Genomic DNA, 24,024 nt, shown 5'->3' on the forward strand with positions numbered 1-24,024 from the left:
TATATTGTGAACAGCTGGGGCCCATGTACTGACCTTTGCAGTACCCTATTAATCACATCTTGCCAATGTGAGAATGACCCATTTATTCCTACACTTTGTTTTCTGCCTGTTAGCCAATCATTAATCCATGCCAGAACATTAACTCATACATCACTTGCTTTAATTTTGCTTAGCAACCTTCTGTGGGAGATATAGTGATTGTAACAAGGTCAGCTGAACCTCATACAATATAAGTTCCCTGATTGGGGCTGTTAATCTGTTCCAATCAGGGAGACCTGGCTGACATAACAGGATGAATGACAGGGATATTGAGCCCCTGGAATTCCTGACTCAGTGAGAGGCAGCGCTGTTTTCACAGCCTGTGCATTTGTAAATAAAGGGTGGTTGGTGTTGGGATGATGGTCTCTGAAGAGTTATCTCAGGATATGTCATCAAAAGCCTTTTGAAAATCTAAAAACACTACATCCATCAACTCCTATTTATTAATTTTGTTGGTAACATCCTCAAATAACTCCAATATGTTTAACAAACTTGATTTTCCTTTCACAATCCATGTTGACTGTGGTTAATCTGAATACTTTCATCTGAGTGTTCACTTGTGAGTCATTTATGATGAATTCTAGCATTTTCCTCCAATTATTATAAGGCTGATGTGTCTATTGTGTCCCAATTTTTCCCTTGCTCCTTTCTTAAAAGTCGAGCGACTTTTGCAAGCTTCCAATCTGCAGAAATCATTTTGAATCTATGGAATCTCAGAAAATGATCACCAATGCATAGCTCCCTATACAGCTACTGAATTCAACACTCGGGGGTGTAAATTATCAGGTCTTGAACACTGCAACCTTCAGCCTCATCAATTCCCCAAGTACAACCCTCTTACTAGTATTTAATTCCTGCAGCTCTTCACTCTCTAATCACTTGGATCTCTAATTCTAGTATCTTTCTTGTATTTTCCTCAGTGAAAACACAAGGTAATAATTTAGCTTCTCTGCCACCTCTATTCTCTGTTATAGCTTCCCCAAACTCTACTTTTAAAGGACCCATATTTATCTAAACTAAATATCTCCATTCAGATTATATCTGTATTCTATCTTTCCTTTCCCTATCAGTTTCTTGGTCCTTCTTTGCTATTATTATTAAAAACTTGAAAACAAAGTTGTGACAGAAGTTACCAAAGAATTTCCGTATTGGCTGATGACGCTGCACTGAAGGATCATCAAAGTTAGTTTCTTGTGACCAAGGTCCTCCATTTCATTCTTGATTCAAAGCTGTAGCTCTCAAAGATGCTCATTGCTCATTCTGCACTCTTGTTGCATCTTCCAGAGCGAGGATTATACAGCGCACTCTCTACTGTACTGGAATGAACCTCTGGACCAACGCAAGCATGGGGACTTCATGGTGAGGTGATAATTAGTAACCCATGCTGGCTCCTAATGGAAGAGGGTGTTGCATTGCAAATATGCTGAGCCTCGTGACATTGTGTTGTGGCTGCAACCTCTGAACAGATGACAAGACCCTGCACCTTGACTGTTCTCGCAGATGACAGATTTGTCATGGTGTCCCAGGACATACTCATTCAGAAGCAGCAATGCCCCTCTGTCATCTGGAGGATATTCCATCGAAGAAGAATGAAAGTCTCGTGAACCCTCTGTGCAACGTGTGGGCAATGTTTTCCGGAAACTGTGCATTAGGACATTTGCTGGAGGTTGCTGCGGGGCCTGCACTTCCAGACATGTGTTTTCTGTGGGTGCACATCGTGCAACAGACACAGAGACAACAACAGGTTCTGTGCCTGGATTCACTGGGACAATTCCAATGAGCCTATGTGGGGAGTTTGAAAAAGTGCGCTTGGATTTGCACGCTGCGCACTGTTCTTGGATTCGGTCCCTGCACACTTTTCTGGGACTCGCTCCCTGTGCACTGCTCTGGGATTCGTTGCCCGTGCACTGCTCTTGGATTCGCTTCCCGGTGCACGGCTCTTGGATTCACTCCCTGTGCACTGCTCTGGGATTCGCTGCCCGTGCACTGCTCTGGGATTCACTTCCCCGTGCACGGCTCTTGGATTAACTTCCTGTGCACTGCTCTGGGATTCGCTGCCCGTGCATGGCTCTTGGATTCACTTCCCGTGCACTGCTCTGGGATTTGCTGCCCGTGCACTGCTCTGGGATTCACTTCCCCGTGCACAGCTCTTGGATTCTCACCCCGTGCACTGATCTGGGGTTCGCTATCTGTGCACTGCTCTCGGATTTGCTCCCCGTGCACTGCTCTGGGACTCGCTTCCCCGTGCACGGCTCTTGGATTCACTCCCCATGCGCTGCTCTGGGATTCACTGCCCATGCACTGTTCTTGGATTCTCACCCTGTGCACTGCTCTGGGATTCGCTCCCTGTGCACTGCCCTTGGATTCGGTCCCCGTGCACTGTTCTTGGATTCGCTCCCTGTGCACTGCTCTGGGATTTGACTCCCTGTACACTGCTCTTGGATTTGCTCCCCGTGCACTGTTCTTGGTTCGTTCCCTGTGCACTGCTCTGGGATTCGCTCCCCGTGCACTATTCTTGGACTCGCTCTCTGTGCACTGCTCTTGGATTCGCTCCCCATGCACTGCTCTGGGATTCGCTGCCCGTGCACTGTTCTTGGATTCGCTCCCTGCGCACTGTTCTGGGATTCGCTCCCCAATTACTGCTCTAGGATTCACTCCCCATGCACTGCTCTGGGGTTCACCTCCCGTGCACTGTTGTTGGATTCGATCACCATGCACTGCTCTTAGATTTGGTCCCCGTGCTCTGCAATGGGATTCACTCCCTGTGCACTGTTCTTCGATTTGCTCCCTGTGCACTGCTCTGGGTTTCGTTCCCCGTGCACTGCTCTGGGTTTCGCTCCCCTTGCACAGCTCTTGGACTTGCTCCCTGCGCACTGCACTTGGATTCACTCCCCATGCACTGTTCTTGGATTCGCTCCCTGCGCCCTGCTCTGGGATTCACTCCCCGCGTACTGCTCTGGGTTTTGCTCCCCATGCACTGGTCTTGGATTTGGTCCCTGCGTACTGCTCTGGGATTCGCTCCCCGTGCGCTGCTCTTGGATTCGCTCCCCGTGCGCTGCTCTTGGATTCGCTCCCCGTGCACTGCTCTTGGATTGTGCACTGATCTGGGATTCGCTCCCCGTGCATTCCTCTGGGATTCGCTCCCCCTGCACTGCTCTAGGATTCGCACCCCATGCACTGCTCTTGGATTCGGTCCCAGTGCACTGCTCTAGGATTCGCTCACCGTGCAGTGCTCTTGCATTCGCTCCCCATGCATTGCCCTGAGATTTGCTCCCTGTGCACTGCTCTGGGATTCGCTCCCCCTGCACTGCTCTAGGATTCGCACCCCATGCACTGCTCTTGCATTCGCTCCCCATGCATTGCCCTGAGATTTGCTCCCTGTGCACTGCTCTGGGATTTGCTCCCCCTGCACAGCTCTTGGACTCGCTCCCTGCGCACTGCACTTGGATTCACTCCCCATGCACTGCTCTGGGACCCGCTCCCCTAAGCACTACTTTGGGATTCGCTCACCGTGCACTACTTTGGGATTCGCTCACCGTGCACTGCTCTTGGATTTGCTCCCTGTGCGGTGCTCTTGGATTCGCTCCCTGTGCACTGTTCTTGCATTCGGTCCCCACGCACTGCTCTTGGATTCGCTCCCCGTGCACTGCTCTGGGATTCGCTCACCGTGCACGGTTCTTGGATCTGCTCCCAGTGCACTGCCCTGGGATTTGCTCCCCATGCACTGATCTCGGATTCGCTCCCCGTGCATTGCCCTGGGATTCGCCCCCTGTGCAGTTTTCTTGGATTTGCTCCCCGTTAACTGCTCTGGGACTCGCTCCCAGCTCACTGCTCTGGGATTCGCTCACAGTGCACGGTTCTTGGATTCGCTCCCCGTGCACTGCACTGGGATTCGCTCCCCATGCACTGATCTGGGATTCGCTCCCCATGCACTGCTCTGGGATTTACTCCCTGTGCACTGTTCTTGGATCGCTCCCTGTGCACTGCTCTGGGATTCACTCCCTGCGCACTGCTCTAGGATTTGCTCCCCGAGTACTGCTCTGGGATTCGCTCCCCCTGCACTGCTCTAGGATTCGCACCCCATGCACTGCTCTTGGATTCGGTCCCTGTGCACTGCTCTAGGATTCGCTCCCCGTGCACTGTTCTTGGATTCGCTCCCTGCGCACTGCTCTAGGATTCACTCCCCGTGCACTGCTCTGGGGTTCACCTCCCGTGCACTGTTGTTGGATTCGATCACCATGCACTGCTCTTAGATTTGGTCCCCGTGCTCTGCAATGGGATTCACTCCCTGTGCACTGTTCTTCGATTCGCTCCCTGTGCACTGCTCTGGGTTTCGCTCCCCATGCACTGCTCTAGGATTTGCTCCCCATGCACTGTTCTTGCATTCACTCCCCATGCACTGCTCCTGGATTCGCTCCCCGTGCACTGCTCTTGGATTGTGCACTGATCTGGGATTCGCTCCCCGTGCATTCCTCTGGGATTCGCTCCCCCTGCACTGCTCTAGGATTCGCACCCCATGCACTGCTCTTGGATTCGGTCCCAGTGCACTGCTCTAGGATTCGCTCACCGTGCAGTGCTCTTGCATTCGCTCCCCATGCATTGCCCTGAGATTTGCTCCCTGTGCACTGCTCTGGGATTTGCTCCCCCTGCACAGCTCTTGGACTCGCTCCCTGCGCACTGCACTTGGATTCACTCCCCATGCACTGCTCTGCGACCCGCTCCCCTAAGCACTACTTTGGGATTCGCTCACCGTGCACTACTTTGGGATTCGCTCACCGTGCACTGCTCTTGGATTTGCTCCCTGTGCGGTGCTCTTGGATTCGCTCCCTGTGCACTGTTCTTGCATTCGGTCCCCACGCACTGCTCTTGGATTCGCTCCCCGTGCACTGCTCTGGGATTCGCTCACCGTGCACGGTTTTTGGATCTGCTCCCAGTGCACTGCCCTGGGATTTGCTCCCCATGCGCTGATCTCGGATTCGCTCCCCGTGTATTGCCCTGGGATTCACCCCCTGTGCAGTTTTCTTGGATTCGCTCCCCGTTAACTGCTCTGCGACTCGCTCCCAGCGCACTGCTCTGGGATTCGCTCACCGTGCACGGTTCTTGGATTCGCTCCCCGTGCACTGCTCTGGGATTCGCTCCCCATGCACTGCTCTGGGATTTACTCCCTGTGCACTATTCTTGGATCGCTCCATGTGCACTGCTCTGGGATTCACTCCCTGCGCACTGCTCTAGGATTTGCTCCCCAAGTACTGCTCTGGGATTCGCTCCCCCTGCATTGCTCTAGGATTCGCACCCCATGCACTGCTCTTGGATTCGGTCCCTGTGCACTGCTCTAGGATTCACTCCCCGTGCACTGCTCTTGGATTCGCTCCCCGTACACTGTTCTTGCATTCGCTCCCCATGTACTGCTGTGAGATTTGCTCCCCGTGCACTGCTCTGGGATTCGCTCCCCTTGCACAGCTCTTGGACTTGCTCCCTGCGCACTGCACTTGGATTCACTCCCCATGCACTGTTCTTGGATTCGCTCCCTGCGCCCTGCTCTGGGATTCACTCCCCGCGTACTGCTCTGGGTTTTGCTCCCCATGCACTGGTCTTGGATTTGGTCCCTGCGTACTGCTCTGGGATTCGCTCCCCGTGCGCTGCACTTGGATTCGCTCCCCGTGCACTGCTCTTGGATTTGCTCCCCATGCAGTGCTCTGGGATTCGGTCCCTGTGCACTGCTCTGGGATTCACTCCCCGCGTACTGCTCTGGGTTTTGCCCCCCGTGCACTGCTCTTGGATTTGGTTCCTGCGTACTGCTCTGGGATTTGCCCCCCTCTGTGCACTGCTCTAGGATTCGCACCCCGTGCACTATTCTTGGACTCGCTCTCTGTGCACTGCTCTTGGATTCACTCCCCATGCACTGCTCTGGGATTCGGTCCCCATGCACTGCTCTGGGATTCGCTGCCCGTGCACTGTTCTTGGATTCGCTCCCTGCGCACTGCTCTAGGATTCACTCCCCGTGCACTGCTCTTGGATACGCTCCTTGTGCGGTGCTCTTGGATTCGCTCCCTGTGCACTGTTCTTGCATTCAGCCCCCACGCACTGCTCTTGGATTCGCTCCCTGCGCACTGCTCTAGGATTCACTCCCCGTGCACTGCTCTGGGGTTCACCTCCCGTGCACTGTTGTTGGATTCGATCACCATGCACTGCTCTTAGATTTGGTCCCCATGCTCTGCAATGGGATTCACTCCCCGTGCACTGTTCTTCGATTCGCTCCCTGTGCACTGCTCTGGGTTTCGCTCCCCATGCACTGCTCTAGGATTTGCTCCCCATGCACTCTTCTTACATTCACTCCCCATGCACTGCTCCTGGATTCGCTCCCCGTGCACTGCTCTTGGATTGTGCACTGATCTGGGATTTGCTCCCCGTGCACTAATCTGGGATTTGCTCCCCGTGCACTGCTCTGGGATTCGCTCCCCCTGCACTGCTCTAGGATTCGCACCCCATGCACTGCTCTTGGATTCGGTCCCAGTGCACTGCTCTAGGATTCGCTCACCGTGCAGTGCTCTTGCATTCGCTCCCCATGCATTGCCCTGAGATTTGCTCCCTGTGCACTGCTCTGGGATTCGCTCCCCCTGCACAGCTCTTGGACTCGCTCCCTGCGCACTGCACTTGGATTCACTCCCCATGCACTGCTCTGGGACCCGCTCCCCTAAGCACTACTTTGGGATTCACTCCCTGTGCACTGCTCTTGGATTCGCTCCCCCTGCACTTTTCTTAGATTCGCTCCCCGTGAACTGCCCTGGGATTCGTCCCCTGCGCACTTCTCTTGGATTCGCTCCCCGTTAACTGCTCTTGGATTCGCTCCCTGTGCACTGCTCTGGGATTTGCTCCCCATGCACTGCTCTGAGATTCGCTCCCCATGCACTGCTCTGAGATACGCTCCCCGCACACTTCTCTAAGATTCGCTCCCCATACACTGCTCTAAGTTTCGCTCCCCGTGCACTGCTCTTGGATTCGCTCCCCGTGCGCTGCTCTTGGATTCGCTCCCCGTGCGCTGCTCTTGGATTCGCTCCCCATGCACTGCTCTGGGATTCGCTCCCTGCGCACTGCTCTGGGATTCGCTCACAATGTACTCTCTTGGATTCGCTCCCCGTGCGCTGCTCTTGGATTTGCTTCCCGTGCGCTGCTCTTGGATTCGCTCACCTTGCGCTGCTCTTGGATTCGCTCACCTTGCGCTGATCTTGGATTCGCTCCCCATGCACTGCTCTTGGATTCGCTCCCTGTGTACTGCTCTGGGATTCGCTCACCGTGTACTCTATTGGATTCGCTCACCTTGCGCTGCTCTTGGATTCGCTCCTCATGCACTGCTCTTGGATTCGCTCCCTGTGCACTGCTCTGGGATTCGCTCCCCACACACTGCTCTTGGATTTGCTCTCTATGCACTTCTCTTGGATTCATTCCCATGCGCTGTTATTGGATTCGCTCCCCGTGCACTGCTCTGGGATCCGCTCCCTGTGCACTGCTCTAGGATTCGCTCCCCGTGCACTGCTCTAGGATTCGCTCCCCGTGCACTGCTCTGGGACTCGCTCCCTGTGTACTGCTCTACGATTCAAATCCCGTGCACTGCTCTGGGATTCTCTCACCGTGCACTGCTCTTGGAGTCGCTCCCCATGCACTTCTCTTGGATTCATTCCCGTGTGCTGTTATTGGATTTGCTCCCTGCGCACTGCCCTGGGACTCACTCCTCGTACACTGCTCTGGGATTCGCTCCTCGTGCACTGTTCTTGGATTTGCTCCCCATGCACTGTACTTGGATTTGCTCCCTGTGCATTTCTCTGAGATTCACTCCCTGCTTACTGCTCTGGGATTCGCTCCTCGTGCACTGCTCTGGGATTCGCTCCCCGTGCACTACTCTGGGATTCAGTCCCTGCGCACTTCTCTGGGATTCGCTTCGCATGCACGGTTCTTGGATTCGCTCCCCGTGCACTAATCTTGGAATCAATCCCTGTGCACTGCTCTGGGATTCGCTCCCTATGCACTGCTCTGGGATTCGCTCCCCATGCACTGCTCTGAGATTCGCTCCCCATGCACTGCTCTGAGATTCGCTCCCCATGCACTGCTCTGCGATTCGCTCCCCTTGCACTGCTCTTGGAGTCGTTCCCTGTGCACTGCTCTACGATTCAAATCCCGTGCACTGCTCTGGGATTCGCTCCCCATGCACTGCTCTGGGATTCGCTCCCCATGCACTGCTCTGAGATTCGCTCCCCATGCACTGCTCTGCGATTCGCTCCCCATGCACTGCTCTGCGATTCGCTCCCCATGCACTGCTCTGCGATTCGCTCCCCATGCACTGCTCTGGGATTCAGTCCCTGCGCACTTCTCTGGGATTCGCTTCGCATGCACGGTTCTTGGATTCGCTCCCCGTGCACTAATCTTGGAATCAATCCCTGTGCACTGCTCTGGGATTCGCTCCCTATGCACTGCTCTGGGATTCGCTCCCCATGCACTGCTCTGAGATTCGCTCCCCATGCACTGCTCTGAGATTCGCTCCCCATGCACTGCTCTGCGATTCGCTCCCCTTGCACTGCTCTTGGAGTCGTTCCCTGTGCACTGCTCTACGATTCAAATCCCGTGCACTGCTCTGGGATTCGCTCCCCATGCACTGCTCTGAGATTCGCTCCCCATGCACTGCTCTGAGATTCGCTCCCCATGCACTGCTCTGCGATTCGCTCCCCATGCACTGCTCTGCGATTCGCTCCCCATGCACTGCTCTGCGATTCGCTCCCCATGCACTGCTCTGAGATTCGCTCCCCATGCACTGCTCTGCGATTCGCTCCCCTTGCACTGCTCTTGGAGTCGTTCCCTGTGCACTGCTCTACGATTCAAATCCCGTGCACTGCTCTGGGACTCGCTCGCTGTGCACTGCTCTTGGACTTGCTCCCCATGCACTGCACTGGGATTCGCTCCCTGTGCACTGCTCTTGGATTCGCTCCCTGTGCACCGCTCTGGGATTCATTCCTGTGCGCTGTTATTGGATTCGCTCCCTGTGCACTGCTCTAGGATTCGCTCCCCATGCACTGCTCTGGGACCCGCTCCCTGTGCACTGCTCTACGATTCGAATCCCGTGCACTGCTCTGGGATTTTCTCACCGTGCACTGCTTTTGGATTCGCTCCCCATGCACTGCTCTTGGTTTCGCTCCCTGTGCGATGCTCTTGGATTTGCTCTCCATGCACTGCTCTGGGATTCGCTCCCTGCGCACTGCTCTGGTATTCGCTCCCCATACACTGCTCTGGGATTCGCTCCGTGCGCACTGCTCTTGGATTCCCTCCCCATGCAGTGCTCTGAGATTCGCTCACCGTGCACTGCTCTGGGATTCGCTCCCCTTGCACTGCTCTTGGACTCGCTCCCTGCGCACTGCTCTGGGACTTTCTCCTCGTGCACTGTTCTTGGATTCGCTCCATGTGCACTGCTCTGGGATTCGCTCTGCGTGCACTGTTCTTGGATTCGGTCCCCGTGCACTGCCCTGGGATTTGCCCCCTGCGCACTTCTCTTGGATTCGCTCGCCGTGCACTGTTATTGGATTCGGTCCCTGCGCAGTGCTCTGGGATTCGCTCCCCAAGCACTGCTCTGGGATTCGCTCCTTGTGCACTGCTCTAGGATTCACTCCCTCTGCACTGTTCTTGGATTGCTCCCTGTGCACTGCTCTGGGACTTGCTCCTCGTGCACTGTTCTTGGATTCGGTCCCCATGCACTGCTCTGGGATTCGCTACCCATTCACTTCTCTTGGATTCGCTCCCCGTGCAATGTTATTGGATTCGGTCCCTGCACAGTGCTCTGGGATTCGCTCCCTATGCTCTGCTCTGGGATATTCTCCCTGTGCACTGCTCTTTGATTCGTTCCTTGTGCACTGCACTAGGATTCACTCCCTCTGCACTGTTCTTGGATTGCTCCCTGTGCACTGCTCTGGGATTCGCTCCTCGTGCACTGTTCTGGAATTCGCACCCCATGCACTGCTCTGGGATTCCCTCCTCATGCACTGCTCTGAGATTCCCTCCCCATGCACTACTCTGGGATTCGCTCCCCTTGCACTGCTCTTGGACTCCCTCCCTGCGCACTGCTCTGGGATTCGCTAACCGTGTAATGTCTTGGATTCGCTCCCCATGCACTGCTCTTGGATTCGCTCCCTGTGCACTGCTCTGGGATTCGCTCCCCACATACTGCTCTTGGATTTGCTCTCCATGCACTTCTCTTGGATTCGTTCCCATGTGCTGTTATTGGATTCGCTCCCCGTGCACTGCACTGGGATCCGCTCCCTGTGCACTGCTCTAGGATTCGCTCCCCGCGCACTGCTCTGGGACTCGCTCCCTGTGCTCTGCTCTGGGATTTGCTCCCTGTGCACTGCTCTGCGATTCGCTCCCCGTTCACTGCTCTGGGATTCAGTCCCCGCGCACTTCTCTGGGATTTGCTTCGAGTGCACTGCTCTGTGATTCACTCCCCTTGCACTGCTCTGGGATTCGCTCCCCACACACTGTTCTTGGAGTCGCTCCCCATGCACTTCTCTTGGATTCATTCCCGTGCGCTGTTATTGGATTCGCTCCCTGCGCACTGCTCTTGGATTCCCTCCCCATGCAGTGCTCTGAGATTCGCTCCCTGATCACTGCTCTGGGATTCGCTCCCCATGCACTGCTCTGGGATTCACACCCCGCTCACTGCTCTGGGATTCGCTCCTCGTGCACTCCTCTTGGATTCACTCTCCGCGCACTGCTCTGGGATTCACTCTCCGTGCACTGCTCTGGGCTTCACTCCCTCTGCACTGTTCTTGGATTTTTCCCTGTGCACTGCTCTGGGACTTGCTCCTCGTGCACTGCTCTGGGATTCGCTCCCCGTGCACTGCTTTGGGATTCGCTCCCCGTGCACTGCTCTTGGATTCGCTCCCAGCGCACTCCTCTTGAATTTGCTTCCCATGCACTGCTCTTGGATTCGCCTCTCCTCCCCACGCACCTCTCTGGGATTTGGTCCTGGTGCGCTCCTCTTGGATTTGCTCTCCGCGCACTACTCTGGAATTCACTCCCTCTGCACTGTTCTTGGATTGCTCCCTGTGCACTGCTCTGGGATTCGCTCCATGTGCACTGCTCTGGGATTCACTCCCCATGCACAGTTCTGGGATTCAGTCCCCGCGCACTTCTCTGGGATTCGCTTCGCATGCACTAATCTGGGATTCGCTCCCCATGCACTGATCAGGGATTTGCTCCCCATGCACTGCTCTGGGATTCACTCCCTGTGCACTTTTCTTGGATCACTCCCTGTGCACTGCTCTGGGATTCACTCCCCGTGCACTAATCTTGGAATCACTCCCTGTGCATTACTCTGGGATTCGCTCCCGATGCACTGTTCTTGGATTTGCTCCCCGTGCACTGCCCTGGGATTTGCCCCCTGCGCACTTCTCTTGGATTTGCTCCCTGTGCACTGTTATTGGATTCAGTCCCTGCGCAGTGCTCTGGGATTCGCTCCCCATGCACTGCTCTGGGATACTCTCCCCATGCACTGCTCTTTGATTCATTCCTTGTGCACTGCACTAGGATTCACTCCCTCTGCACTGTTCTTGGATTGCTCCCTGTGCACTTCTCTGGGATTCGCTCCTCGTGCACTGTTCTTCGATTCGCTCCCCATGCTCTGCTCTTGGACTCGCCCCCTGCACACTTCTCTTGCGTTCGCTCCCTGTTAACTGCTCGGGGACTCACTCCCAGCGGACTGCTCTGGGATTCGCTCACCGTGCACTGCTCTTGGATTCGCACCCCATGCACTGCTCTGGGATTCGCTCCCTGCGCACTGCTCTGGGATTCCCTCCTCATGCACTGCTCTGAGATTTGCTCCCCATGCACTACTCTGGGATTCGCTCCCCTTGCACTGTTGTTGGACTCGCTCCCTGCGCACTGCTCTGGGATTCGCTCACCGTGTACTGTCTTGGATTCACTCCTCGTGCACTGCTCTGAGATTCGCTCCCCGTGCGCGGCTCTTGGATTCGCTCCCTGTGCACTGCTCTGGGATTCGCTCCCCACATACTGCTCTTGGATTTGCTCTCCATGCACTTCTCTTGGATTCGTTCCCATGCGCTGTTATTGGATTCGCTCCCCGTGCAGTGCACTGGGATCCGCTCCCTGTGCACTGCTCTAGGATTTGCTCCCTGTGCACTGCTCTGGGATTTGCTCCCCGTGCACTGATCTGGGATTCGGTCCCTGTTCACTGCTCTGGGATTCAATACCTGTGCACTTCTCTGGGATTCGCTTCGCATGCACGGTTCTTGGTTTCGCTCCCCGTGCACTGCTCTGGGATTCGCTCCCACACACTGCTTTTGGAGTCGCTCCCCATGCACTTCTCTTGGATTCATTCCCGTGCGCTGTTATTGGATTTGCTCCCTGTGCACTGCTCTTGGATTCCCTCCCCATGCAGTGCTCTGGGATTCGCACCCCTTGCACTGCTCTTGGACTCGCTCCCTGCGCACTGCTTTGGGATTCGCTCCCCATGCACTGCTCTGGGATTCGCACCCCGCTCACTGCTCTGGGATTCGCTCCTCGTGCACTCCTCTTGGATTCACTCTCCGCGCACTGCCCCGGAATTCACTCCCCGTGCACTGCTCTGGAATTCACTCCCTCTGCACTGTTCTTGGATTGTTCCCGGTGCACTGCTCTGGGACTTGCTCCTCGTGCACTGTTCTGGGTTTCGCGCCCCATGCACTGATCAGGGATTCGCTCCCTGTGCACTGCTCTGGGATTCGTTCCCCGCGCACGTCTCTGGGATTCGCTCTCCATGCACTGCTCTGGGATTTGCTCCCTGTGCACTGATCTAGAATTCGCTCCCCGTGCACTGCTCTGGGATTCACTCTCTGTGCACTGTTCTTGGATTCGCTCCCCGTGCACTGCTCTGAGATTCGCTCCCCGCGCACTGCTCTTGGATTTGCTCACCGTGCACTTCTCTGGGATTCGCTGCCCGTGCACTACTCTGGGATTCACTCCCTGTGCACTGTTCTTGGATTGCTCCCTGCGCACTGCTCTGGGATTCGCTCCCCGTGCACTAATCTTGGATTCACTCCTCGTGCACTGCTCTGAGATTCGCTCCCTGTGCACTGTTCTTAGATTCGCTCCCCGTGCACTGCTTTGGGATTTGCTTCCCATGCACTGCTCTTGGATTCGCCCCCCCCCTCCCCGCGCACTTCTCTGGGATTTGGTCCTGGTGCGCTCCTCTTGGATTTGCTCTACGTGCACTGCTCTGAAATTCACTCCCTCTGCACTGTTCTTGGATTGCTCCCTGAGCACTGCTCTGGGATTCGCTCCCCGTGCACTGCTCTGGGATTCGGTCCCCGTGCATTGCACTGGGATTCAGTCCCTGCGCACTTCTCTTGGATTCGCTCCCCGTTAACTGCTCTGAGACTCGCTCCCTGTGCACTGCTCTGGCATTCGCTCTCCGTGCACTGCTCTGGGATTCGCTCCCTGCGCACTGCTCTGGGATTCGCTCTCCATGCACTGCTCTGGGATTCGCTATGCTTGCACTGCTCTTGGATTCGCTCCCTGCGCACTGCTCTGGGATTCGCTCACCGTGTACTGTCTTGGATTCGCTGCCCGTGCGCTGCTCTTGGATTCGCTCCCTGTGCACTGCTCTGGGATTCGCTCCCCACACACTGCTCTTGGATTCGTTCCCCATGCACTGCTCTGGGATTCGCTCCCCGTGCACTAATCTTGGAATCACTCCCTGTGCACTGTTCTGGGATTCTCTCCTCATGCACTGTTTTTGGATTCGCTCCCCGTGCACTGCCCTGGGATTCACCCCCTGTGCACTGCTCTGGGATTCGCTCTCCGTGCACTGCTCTTGGACTTGCTCACCGTGCGCTACTCATGGATTCGCTCCCTATGCGCTGTTGTTGGATTTGCTCCCCATGCACTGTGCTGGGATTCGCTCCCTGTGCACTGCTCTGGGATTCATTCCCGTGCGCTGTTATTGGATTCGCTCCCTGTGCACTGCTCTGAGATCCGCTCCCCATGTACTGCTCTAGGATTCGCTCCCTGTGCACTTCTCTGGGATTCGCTCCCCGTACGCTGCACTGGGATTCGCTCCCCACATACTGCTCTTGGATTTGCTCTCCATGCACTTCTCTTGGATTCGTTCCCATGCGCTGTTATTGGATTCGCTCCCCGTGCAGTGCACTGGGATCCGCTCCCTGTGCACTGCTCTAGGATTTGCTCCCTGTGCACTGCTCTGGGATTTGCTCCCCGTGCACTGATCTGGGATTCGGTCCCTGTTCACTGCTCTGGGATTCAATACCTGTGCACTTCTCTGGGATTCGCTTCGCATGCACGGTTCTTGGTTTCGCTCCCCGTGCACTGCTCTGGGATTCGCTCCCACACACTGCTTTTGGAGTCGCTCCCCATGCACTTCTCTTGGATTCATTCCCGTGCGCTGTTATTGGATTTGCTCCCTGTGCACTGCTCTTGGATTCCCTCCCCATGCAGTGCTCTGGGATTCGCACCCCTTGCACTGCTCTTGGACTCGCTCCCTGCGCACTGCTTTGGGATTCGCTCCCCATGCACTGCTCTGGGATTCGCACCCCGCTCACTGCTCTGGGATTCGCTCCTCGTGCACTCCTCTTGGATTCACTCTCCGCGCACTGCCCCGGAATTCACTCCCCGTGCACTGCTCTGGAATTCACTCCCTCTGCACTGTTCTTGGATTGTTCCCGGTGCACTGCTCTGGGACTTGCTCCTCGTGCACTGTTCTGGGTTTCGCGCCCCATGCACTGATCAGGGATTCACTCCCTGTGCACTGCTCTGGGATTCGTTCCCCGCGCACGTCTCTGGGATTCGCTCTCCATGCACTGCTCTGGGATTTGCTCCCTGTGCACTGATCTAGAATTCGCTCCCCGTGCACTGCTCTGGGATTCACTCTCTGTGCACTGTTCTTGGATTCGCTCCCCGTGCACTGCTCTGAGATTCGCTCCCCGCGCACTGCTCTTGGATTTGCTCACCGTGCACTTCTCTGGGATTCGCTGCCCGTGCACTACTCTGGGATTCACTCCCTGTGCACTGTTCTTGGATTGCTCCCTGCGCACTGCTCTGGGATTCGCTCCCCGTGCACTAATCTTGGATTCACTCCTCGTGCACTGCTCTGAGATTCGCTCCCTGTGCACTGTTCTTAGATTCGCTCCCCGTGCACTGCTTTGGGATTTGCTTCCCATGCACTGCTCTTGGATTCGCCCCCCCCCTCCCCGCGCACTTCTCTGGGATTTGGTCCTGGTGCGCTCCTCTTGGATTTGCTCTACGTGCACTGCTCTGAAATTCACTCCCTCTGCACTGTTCTTGGATTGCTCCCTGAGCACTGCTCTGGGATTCGCTCCCCGTGCACTGCTCTGGGATTCGGTCCCCGTGCATTGCACTGGGATTCAGTCCCTGCGCACTTCTCTTGGATTCGCTCCCCGTTAACTGCTCTGAGACTCGCTCCCTGTGCACTGCTCTGGCATTCGCTCTCCGTGCACTGCTCTGGGATTCGCTCCCTGCGCACTGCTCTGGGATTCGCTCTCCATGCACTGCTCTGGGATTCGCTATGCTTGCACTGCTCTTGGATTCGCTCCCTGCGCACTGCTCTGGGATTCGCTCACCGTGTACTGTCTTGGATTCGCTGCCCGTGCGCTGCTCTTGGATTCGCTCCCTGTGCACTGCTCTGGGATTCGCTCCCCACACACTGCTCTTGGATTCGTTCCCCATGCACTGCTCTGGGATTCGCTCCCCGTGCACTAATCTTGGAATCACTCCCTGTGCACTGTTCTGGGATTCTCTCCTCATGCACTGTTTTTGGATTCGCTCCCCGTGCACTGCCCTGGGATTCACCCCCTGTGCACTGCTCTGGGATTCGCTCTCCGTGCACTGCTCTTGGACTTGCTCACCGTGCGCTACTCATGGATTCGCTCCCTATGCGCTGTTGTTGGATTTGCTCCCCATGCACTGTGCTGGGATTCGCTCCCTGTGCACTGCTCTGGGATTCATTCCCGTGCGCTGTTATTGGATTCGCTCCCTGTGCACTGCTCTGAGATCCGCTCCCCATGTACTGCTCTAGGATTCGCTCCCTGTGCACTTCTCTGGGATTCGCTCCCCGTACGCTGCACTGGGATTCGCTCCGTGCGCACTGCTCTTGGATTCCCTCCCCATGCGGTGCTCTGAGATTCGCTCACCGTGCACTGCTCTGGGATTCGCTCCCCTTGCACTGCTCTTGGACTCGCTCCCTGCGCACTGCTCTGGGATTCGCTCCCCATGCACTGCTCTGGGATTCGCACCTCGCTCACTGCTCTGGGATTCGCTCCTTGTGCACTCCTCTTGGATTCACTCTCCGTGCACTGCTCTGGAATTCACTCCCCGTGCACTGCTCTGGGATTCACTCCCTCTGCAATGTTCTTGTAGTCGCTCCCCGTGCACTGCTCTGCGATTCGCTCTGCGTGCACTGTTCTTGGATTCGGTCCCCGTGCACTTCTCTTGGATTCGCTCCCCGTACACTGTTATTGTATTCGGTCCCTGCGCAGTGCTCTGGGATTCGCTCCTCATGCTCTGTTCTGGGATATTCTCCCCGTGCACTGCACTAGGATTCACTCCCTCTGCACGGTTCTTGGATTGCTCCCTGTGCACTGCTCTGGGATTCGCTCCTCGTGCACTGTTCTGGGATTCGTTCCCCATGCTCTGCTCTTGGATTCGCCCCCTGCACACCTCTCTTGGATTCGCTCCCAGTTAACTGCCCTTGGCCTCACTCCCAGCGCACTGCTCTGGGATTCGCTCACCGTGCACTGTTCTGGGACTCGTTCCCCATGCTCTGCTCTTGGATTCGCCCCCTGCACACCTCTCTTGGATTCGCTCCCAGTAAACTGCCCTTGGCCTCACTCCCAGCGCACTGCTCTGGGATTCGCTCTCCATGCACTGCTCTTGGACTCGCTCCCTGCGCACTGCTCTTGGATTCGCTCTCCGTGTACTGTCTTGGATTCGCTCCCTGTGCACTGCTCTGGGATTCGCTCCCCACATACTGCTCTTGGATTTGCTCTCCATGCACTTCTCTTGGATTCATTCCCATGTGCTGTTATTGGAATCGCTTCCCGTGCACTGCAATGGGATCCGCTCCCTGTGCACTGCTCTAGGATTCGCTCCCTGTGCACTGCTCCGGGACTCGCTCCCTGTGCTCTGCTCTGGGATTCGCTCCCCGTGCATTGCTCTGGGATTTGCTCCCCGTGCACTGATCTGGGATTCGCTACCCGTTCACTGCTCTGGGATTCAGTCCCCGCGCACTTCTCAGGGATTCGCTACCCATTCACTGCTCTGGGATTCAGTCCCCGCGCACTTCTCAGGGATTCGATTCGCGTGCACTGCTCTGTGATTCACTCCCCTTGCACTGCTCTTGGATTCGCACCCTGTGCACTGCTCTGGGATTCGCTCCCTGTGCACTGTTCTTGGAGTCGCTCCCCATGCACTTCTCTTGGATTACCTCCCCATGCAGTGCTCTGAGATTCGCTCCCTGTGCACTGCTCTGGGATTCACTCCCTCTGCACTGTTTTTGGATTCGCTCCCTGTGCACTGCTCTGGGATATTCTCCCCGTGCACTGCTCTTTGATTCGCTCCTTGTGCACTGCTCTAGGATTCACTCCCTCTGCACACTGTTCTTGGATTGCTCCCTGTGCACTGCTCTGGGATTCGCACCCCGTGCACTGCTCTGGGACTCGCTCCCCACACACTGCTCTTGGAGTTGCTCCTCATGCACTTCTCTTGGATTCATTCCCGTGTGCTGTTATTGCATTTGCTCCCTGCGCACTGCTCTGGGACTCACTCCTCGTACACTGCTCTGGGATTCACTCCCCGTGAACTGTTCTTGGATTGCTCCCTGTGCACTGCTTTGGGATTCGCTCCTCGTGCACTGTTCTTGGATTTGCTCCCCGTGCACTGTACTTGGATTTGCTCCCTGTGCATTTCTCTGGGATTCACTCCCTGCTTACTGCTCTGGGATTCGCTCCCCATGCACTGCTCTGGGATTCAGTCCCCGCGCACTTCTCTGGGATTCGCTTTGCGTGCACGGTTCTTGGATTCGCTCCTCGTGCACTAATCTTGGAATCACTCCCTGTGCACTGCTCTGGGATTGGTTCCCCATGCACTGTTCTTGGATTCGCTACCCGTGCACTGCCCTGGGATTTGTCCCCTGCGCACTTCTCTTGGATTCCCTCCCCGTTAACTGCTCTTGGACTCGCTCCCTGTGCACTGCTCTGGGATTCGCTCCCCATGCACTGCTCTGAGATTTGCTCCCCATGCACTGCTCTGAGATTCGCTCCCCTTGCACTGCTCTTGGAGTCGTTCCCTGTGCACTGCCCTATGATTCGAATCCCGTGCACTGCTCTGGGATTAGCTCCCCGTGCACTGCTCTTCGATTCGCTCCCCATGCACTGTTCTTGGATTCGCTCCCTATGCACTGCTCTACGATTCGAGTCCCGTACACTGCTCTGGGACTCGCTCCCTGTGCACTGCTCTGGGATTCGCTGTCCGTGCACTGCTCTTGGACTTGCTCCCTGTGCGCTGCGCTGGGATTCGGTCCCTGTGCACTGCTCTTGGATTCGCTCCATGTGCACTGCTCTGGGATTCATTCCCGTGCGCTGTTATTGGATTCGCTCCCTGTGCACTGCTCTAGGATTCGCTCCCCATGCACTGCTCTGGGACTTGCTCCCTGTGCACTGCTCTACGATTCGAATCCCGTGCACTGCTCTGGGATTTTCTCACCGTGCACTGCTTTTGGATTCGCTCCCCATGCACTGCTCTTGGTTTCACTCCCTGTGCGGTGCTCTTGGATTTGCTCCCCATGCACTGCTCTGGGATTCGCTCCCCGTACACTGTTCTGGGATTCGCTCCGTGCGCACTGCTCTTGGATTCCCTCCCCATGCAGTGCTCTGAGATTCAGTCACCGTGCACTGCTCTGAGATTCGCTCACCGTGCACTGCTCTTGGACTCGCTCCCTGCGCACTGCTCTGGGATTCGCTCCCCATGCACTGCTCTGGGATTCGCACCCAGCTCACTGCTCTGGAATTCACTCCCCCGTGCACTGCACTGGGATTCGCTCCTTGTGCACTGCACTGGGATTCACTCCCTCTGCACTGTTCTTGGATTGCTCCCTGTGCACTGCTCTGGGACTTGCTCCTTGTGCACTGATTTTGGAGTCGCTCCCCGTGCACTGCTCTGAGATTCGCTCATTGTGCACTTTTCTTGGATTCGGTCCCCGTGCACTGCTCTGGGATTCGCTCCCTGTGCACTGCTCTGGGATTCGCTCCCCGTGCACTAATCTTGGAATCACTCCCTGTGCACTGCTCTGGGATTCTCTCCCCATGCACTGTTCTGGGATTCGCTCCCCATGCTCTGCTCTTGGATTTGCCCCCTGCACACTTCTCTTGGATTCGCTCCCCGTTAACTGCTCTGGGACTCGCTCCCTATGCACTGCTCTGGGATTCGCTCACCGTGCACTGCTCTGGGATTTGTTCCCTGCGCACTGCTCTGGGATTCCCTCCTCATGCACTGCTCTGAGATTCGCTCCCCATGCACTACTCTGGGATTCGCTCCCCTTGCACTGCTCTTGGACTCGCTCCCTGCGCACTGCTCTGGGATTCGCTAATCGTGTAATGTCTTGGATTCGCTCCCCGTGCGCTGCTCTTGGATTCCCTCCCCATGCACTGCTCTGAGATTCGCTCCCTGCGCACTGCTCTTGGATTCCCTCACCATGCAGTGCTCTGAGATTCGCTCCCTCTGCACTGCTCTGGGATTCGCTCCCCTTGCACTGCTCTTGGACTCGCTCCCTGCGCACTGCTCTGGGATTCGCTCCCCATGCACTGCTCTGGGATTCGCATCCCGCTCACTGCTCTGGGATTCGCTCCTCGTGCACTCCTCTTGGATTCACTCTCCGCACACTGCTCTGGGATTCACTCTCCGTGAACTGCTCTGGGCTTCACTCCCTCTGCACTGTTCTTGGATTGCTCCCTGTGCACTGCTCTGGGACTTGCTCCTCATGCACTGTTCTTGGATTCGCACCCTGTGCACTGCTCTGGGATTCGCTCCCCACACACTGCTCTTGGAGTCGCTCCCCATGCACTTCTCTTGGATTCATTCCCGTGCGCTGTTATTGGATTTGCTCCCTGCGCACTGCTCTGGGACTCACTCCTCGCACACTGCTCTGGGATTCGCTCCCCGTGTACTGTTCTTGGATTCGCTCCCCGTGCACTGCTCTGTGATTCACTCCCTCTGCACTGTTCTTGGATTTGCTCCCTGTGCATTTCTCTGGGATTCACTCCCTGCTTACTGCTCTGGGATTCGCTCCCCATGCACTGCTCTGGGATTCGCTCCCCATGCACTAATCTTGGAATCACTCCCCGTGCATTGCTCTGGGATTGGCTCCCTGTACACTGCTCTGGGATTCAGTCCCTGCGCACTGCCCTGGGATTTGCTCCCTGCGCACTTCTCTTGGATTCCGTCCCCGTTACCTGCTGTTCGATTCACTCCCAGTGCACTGCTCTGGGATTCACTCCCCATGCACTGCTCTGGGATTCACTCCCCATGCACTGCTCTGGGATTCACTCCCCATGCACTGCTCTGAGATTCGCTCCCCATGCACTGCTCTGAGATTCGCTCCCCTAGCACTGCTGTTGGACTCGTCCCCTGTGCACTGCTCTACAATTCAAATCCCGTGCACTGCTTTGGGATTAGCTCCCCGTGCACTGTTCTTGGATTCCCTCCCCGTGCACTGCTCTGGGGTTCGTCCCCTGCGCACTTCCCATGGATTCCCTCCCCGTTAAGTGCTCTGGGATTCGCTCCCTGTGCACTGCTCTGGGATTCGCTCTCCGTGCACTGCTCTTGGACTCGCTCCCAGCGCACTGCTCTGGGATTCGCTCCCAGCGCACTGCTCTGGGATTCGCTCACAGTGTACTGCCCTTGGACTCGCTCCCCATGCACTGCTTTGAGATTCGCTCCCCTTGCACTGCTCTTGGACCCGTTCACTGCGCACTGCTCTGGGATTCGCTCACCGTTTACTCTCTTGGATTCGCTCCCCATGCACTTCTCTTGGATTCGTTCCCATGCGCTGTTTTGGATTCGCTCCCTGTGCACTGCTCTAAGATTCGCTCCCCGTGCACTGCTCTAAGATTCGCTCCCCGTGCACTGCTCTAAGATTCGCTCCCCGTGCACTGCTCTACGATTCGAATCCCGTGCACTGCTCTGGGATTCGCCTCCCGTGCACCGATCTGGGATTGGTCACGTGCACTGCTCTGGGATTCACTCCCTGTGCACTGTTCTTGGATCACTCCCTGTGCACTGCTCTGGGATTCGCTCCCCGTGCACTGCCCTGGGATTTGTCCCCTGCGCACCTCTCATGGATTTGCTCCCCGTTAACTGCTGTGGGACTCGCTCCCTGTGCACTGCTCTGGGATTCGCTGCCCGTGCACTGCTCTGGGATTCACTCCCGGTGCACTGTTCTTGGATTGCTCCCTGCGCACTGATCTGGGATTCGCTCCCTGTGCACTAATCTTGGATTCACTCCTTGTGCACTGCTCTGGGATTCGCTCCCTGTGCACTGTTCTTAGATTCGCTCCCCGTGCACTGCTTTGGGATTCGCTCCCCGTGCACTGCTCTTGGATTCGCTCCCTGTGCGCTCCTCTTGGATTTGCTCACCATGCCCTGCTCTTGGATTTGCCCCTCCTCCCCGCGCACTTCTCTGGGATTTGGTCCTGGTGCGCTCCTCTTGGATTTGCTCTCCGCGCACTGCTCTGGAATTCACTCCCTCTGCACTGTTCTTGGATTGCTCCCTGTGCACTGCTCTGGGATTCACTCCCCATGCACAGCTCTGGGATTCAGTCCCCGCGCACTTCTCTGGGATTCGCTTCGCATGCACTAATCTGGGATTCGCTCCCCATGCACTGATCAGGGATTCGCTCCCTGTGCACTGCTCTGGGATTCACACCCCGTGCACTTTTCTTGGAATCACTCCCTGTGCATTACTCTGGGATTCGCTCCCGATGCACTGTTCTTGGATTCGCTCCCTGTGCACTGCCCTGGGATTTGCCCCCTGCGCACTTCTCTTGGATTCGCTCCCCGTGCACTGTTATTGGATTCGGTCCCTGCGCAGTGCTTTGGGATTCGCTCCCTGTGCACTGCTCTGGGATACTCTCCCCGTGCACTGCTCTTTGATTCGCTCCTTGTGCACTGCACTAGGATTCACTCCCTCTGCACTGTTCTTGGATTGCTCCCTGTGCACTTCTCTGGGATTCGCTCCTCGTGCACTGTTCTTGGAATCGCTCCCCATGCTCTGCTCTTGGATTCGCCCCCTGCACACTTCTCTTGCGTTCGCTCCCTGTTAACTGCTCTGGGACTCGCTCCCTGTGCACTGCTCTGGGATTCGCTCACCATGCACTGCTCTTGGATTCGCACCCCATGCACTGCTCTGGGATTCGCTCCCTGCGCACTGCTCTGGGATTCCCTCCTCATGCACTGCTCTGAGATTTGCTCCCCATGCACTACTCTGGGATTTGCTCCCTGCGCACTGATCTTGGACTCACTCCCTGCGCACTGCTCTGGGATTCGCTCACCGTGTACTTTCTTGGATTCGCTCCCTGTGCACTGCTCTGGGATTCGCTCCCCACATACTGCTCTTGGATTTGCTCTCCATGCACTTCTCTTGGATTCGTTCCCATGCGCTGTTATTGGATTCGCTCCCCGTGCAGTGCACTGGGATCCGCTCCCTGTGCACTGCTCTAGGATTCGCTCCCTGTGCACTGCTCTGGAATTTGCTCCCCGTGCACTGATCTGGGATTCGCTCCCTGTTCACTGCTCTGGGATTCAATCCCCGCACACTTCTCTGGGATTCGCTTCGCGTGCACGGTTCTTGGTTTCGCTCCCCGTGCACTGCTCTGTGATTCACTCCCCTTCCACTGCTCTTGGAATCGCACCCTGTGCACTGCTGTGGGATTCGCTCCCCACACACTGCTCTTGGAGTCGCTCCCCATGCACGTCTCTTGGATTCATTCCCGAACGCTGTTATTGGATTCGCTCCCTGCGCACTGCTCTTGGATTCCCTCCCCATGCAGTGCTCTGGGATTCACTCCCCGTGCACTGCTCTTGGATTCCCTCCCTGTGCACTGCTCTGGGATTCACTCCCTCTGCACTGTTCTTGGATTGCTCCCTGTGCACTGCTCTGGGACTTGCTCCTCGTGCACTGTTCTGGGATTCGCTCCCCGTGCACTGCTCTGGGATTCGCTCTGCGTGCACTGTTCTTGGATTCGGTCCCCGTGCACTGCTCTGGGATTCGCTCCCTGTGCACTGCTCTGGGATTCAGTCCCCGCACACTTCTCTGGGATTCGCTTCGCGTGCACAGTTCTTGGATTTGCTCCCCATGCACTGCCCTGGGATTCACTCCCTATGCACTGTTCTTGGATCGCTCCTTGTGCACTACTGTGGGATTCGCAACCCATGTACTGCTCTGAGATTCGCTCCCCAGGCACTGATCTGGGATTCGCTCCCCGTGCACTGCTCTGGGATTCGCTCCCCGTGCACTAATCTTGGTATCACTCCCCGTGCATTGCTCTGGGATTGGCTCCCCATGCACTGTTCTTGGATTCGTTCCCCGTGCACTGCTCTGGGATTCGTCCCCTGCGCACGTCTCTTGGAATCCCTCCCCGTTAACTACTCTGGGACTCGGTCCCTTTTCACTGCTCTGGGATTCGCTCTCCATGCACTGCTGTTGGACTCACTCCCAGCGCACTGCTCTGGGATTCGCTCACAGTGCACTGCCCTTGGATTCGCTCCCCATGCACTGCTCTGGGATTCGCTCCCCATGCACTGCTCTGAGATTCGCTCCCCTTGCACTGCTCTGGGATTCGCTCCCCATGCACTGCTCTGAGATTCGCTCCCCTTGCACTGCTCTGGGATTCACTCCCTATGCACTGTTCTTGGATCACTCCC

The sequence above is a fragment of the Chiloscyllium punctatum genome, chromosome 2, assembly GCF_047496795.1.
Source record: "Chiloscyllium punctatum isolate Juve2018m chromosome 2, sChiPun1.3, whole genome shotgun sequence".
Classification (NCBI taxonomy): domain Eukaryota; kingdom Metazoa; phylum Chordata; class Chondrichthyes; order Orectolobiformes; family Hemiscylliidae; genus Chiloscyllium; species Chiloscyllium punctatum.